The 3,297-nt window shown below is 32.4% G+C and overlaps 1 protein-coding gene across 1 annotated transcript in view; it reads right to left on the bottom strand.

Annotated features, from left to right (window-relative positions):
• Nucleotides 1–1,375: 1,375 nt before the first annotated feature.
• Nucleotides 1,376–3,297, bottom strand: part of LOC119592124 (catalase-like) — a gene marked incomplete in the record, with an annotated part of 13,019 nt that continues 11,097 nt past the window's right edge. Inside the window, 1 exon segment of the mRNA XM_037940946.1 lies at nucleotides 1,376–3,297.

Genomic DNA, 3,297 nt, shown 5'->3' with positions numbered 1-3,297 from the left:
TGGCTGAAACTGATGCTCTGAGAATAGTTGCAAAGAGACTTACTGCTTCTGGCAGGCAGCTCATGAAATACATTTTCATATCCTCTGAACTTCTTTAGGGAATTTAGGTGGATTTGTAGTGAGTGTGTGAGCTTTGTACTCACTGGAATTTGAAAGGGTGACATGAATATTGAACCAGAACCTAGGCAAAGGTTTTACATTGTTTTTGCCTTGTTGTCTTGTCTGTAAAACATGCCTTTTTCTGCTCCTTACTTCTGATTCCTCTTTTAAGCACTCTAAATACAAGTAGTTCTTTAAATGACTTTACCTTTACAGCAGAGTGCATCTTTGTTTGTACCACGAATTACTGCTACTTGGATTAAAACAATACTTTGCATACCAAAATGATAAACTCAGAACCCACCAGAAGAGTGAGAATAAATTAAAATTCAAACACAAACTAACATAAAAAGAGACATGAACAATGAATACTAATCATGGCAATCTACACAAACAAAAAAATAACTTATACATCTAAATTTCACTTCATATTGGACTCTTGCAGCATTCAGTTAGGAGTTACTGAAATATATTTTATTTTTAAAACTTTGTTTCTCAGGATATTATAAAATGAAGTAACAGTAATTACTGATTGGTTCATGTTAACAATGTGACTATAATTTGGAATATATATTATATTTTAAGAAATACATTTCAGGGTGTATTTTTGTTCAGTAAGCAAAAGTTTTACTTTGAATATTTCACTTTTCCCTAATTATGTCAAATTATGCCAATTAAACTTTTTTATTTAAGATCTTTGATGCTTGTTGAGAAATATATGAAGTCTTCCTTCCCATGTGTATTTGTGAGAATAAAAATACAGTTAATAATTTTGCTTGGACTTTTCTTAACCATTTAATCCCCCTCCTTCTATAACCGAGAAACTCACCCACCAAAGAAGATATCAAAATACACGACAAAAACTCTGTTTACATATTGTCTGGAGATGCATGTGCAAACACACACACACAGATACAAGCGTTTCTATTCTTAGAAAAAGTATGTCTGATCAATATACCTTTATGCATAAGCTTCAGGTTAAATTCAAAACACAATCAGCCACATGAATCTTAATATCTTGTACAATGTTTTCAGTCTAACCAGCAGAGAACTAAAAATTCACTGGGCATAGTGTTTAGCCTCAGTCTCAAATGAGTATTTTCTTCTGTACTGTTAAGAGCAAAATTTTTTTGTAAAAACAAATATTCAATAGACAAATAGATAAGTACCTGTATACATATGTATCTAAATATTTGTTGTCCATGGTACCTACTATAGATGTATCCAATAATATACATCTGTTCTGACTATAAGCTTGTGAAACTTTTTACAGCAGCAGTGAGCATAATTACTTGTTTCAGGGAATTACTTTCAATATATTTTGTTACAGCTTCCCCATCTTTATTATCCATTTTTTTACAGTCTTAGCTCATGTAAATTGTCAAATCAAAATCGGAGAAGTCACTATCATCATCTTGTAAAGCTGTGGGGAAAAAGGCAGTTCACACCTCTGACTTTTTCCAAGTTATTCTATTAGCCTTCGCTAATTGTCATAAAGAATTGCATAAATCTGAACACATTAGTAAAAACAAAGTTGAAAATGCAGAACAAGCTTAAAAACTTCTTATGCAGTTCTTGTATCATCAGATCTGGAGACATTATTAATGCTGTGCAGAGTTACTAAAGAAAAAAAAACAATATTTTATATATCATATATATTACAATTAATGTCCTTATACACAGGTATCATGCACAATAATTTAGTAACCATATAACATCACAAGGTTAAGTATTTGCTGATATACCGTTCATACTATAGGTGGATTCTACCCAAAAAATAATGATAAGAAAGTAATAAACATCTACTAGCATCCCTGCAACTAAAGAGAACAAATTTTCATGGTGACCTGACACCTCTCACATTAAAATTCTTTGTAAACCATATAAAAAATATTTCTTAGTACTAAACCTTAATGGTAAGAAAATTTTTACCTTCTGGCTATCTGTCACATAACTTCAGCTATAAATGCAAGTTACCATTAAATTGTGTTGATGTAAAATGAAGTTACCTCAACATATCGGTATCCTTCTGCATGTTGCTTTAGGTATATTTTAATACTGGATCATTATAGTATATATGCATTAAAATGTAAATGCCTGTAAAAGAGCCTTCATGCAATATTCAGGGGTAAAATAAATGCAAATTACATTTCTTCTAAACAGCACACAGAACTAAATATAAAATTTCCTTGAATGTTAGTTCAATCTAGTGCAAGAGCATTTCATATGTATTTGTCTTATTATCTAACTGGTAAATTAGCACACTCGGTATTGACAAAAATGTAAAGAAATGTATTTTCATACACAGTATTCAGTACAGCTAAGGGTTAAATGCTAAGCAAACATGATTACCAGTACAATGTAATATCTCCTCAAGAGGATTAAATAACTGACATACCTAAGAAACATTACAAATCAGAAAGTGATTACTTAAAATTGTTTCAATTTACTCACAGCAATTTGTCTTGTATTTCTTATGTTTGGAAATTGTTGTAATGACATCTCTTCAGAACCCATCCTAAAGACTGTACACCCAATCAAGCAGTGCCCTTGGCCAAAAACAAGCAGTCTGCCAGTTGACAGGGTTATCACTTGGACAAAATAGCAAAGTGTCCATAATGGTTGTTCAAAATCACCAGACACTGCCTGGTAGAATGACCAATCAGCATGTATTTCTGTTCCTACAATCCATGATTAAAAGAGCCTATAGTAGTTATCACCATAATTAAATTAAATAGGTTATCTACAAATAGACATTCAAAGAACATGAAGAATTTTTGTCCTCAAAGAATATGTGATCCTTACTAGAAAAACATGGCTTTTCTCATGCTTCATTTCACTATGAGCCTAATTTGATAGGTAACATTACTTAAATAGATATATGTATCATATGTATTGCTCACTCCTTTTCTTTAATGTCACACACAACCATAGACCCTTTTATTACTAAGCACCATAGTTCTCATACTGCACATAGCTCAATCAACCACCAGCTGTGGCTCCTGCCCTGCTCTGATTGGCTCAAACACAAATGTATGGACAACAATGCAACTGTGCCCACATACTTAATCTGGTAATAGCCACTGCCTGTTCAGCTGCTCTCAATCATGTGCACAGGCCTTAACAGAAAACAACACTGAATGAACAAATTTTTAGCACTAAGGTAATTTGAAGCTGAAATCTAATGAGAACTGCTAC

The sequence above is a fragment of the Penaeus monodon genome, chromosome 29 (assembly GCF_015228065.2).
Source record: "Penaeus monodon isolate SGIC_2016 chromosome 29, NSTDA_Pmon_1, whole genome shotgun sequence".
NCBI lineage: Eukaryota > Metazoa > Arthropoda > Malacostraca > Decapoda > Penaeidae > Penaeus > Penaeus monodon.
Note: the sequence above shows the minus strand (reverse complement) of the source record. Positions and strands in the feature narration are given on the sequence as shown.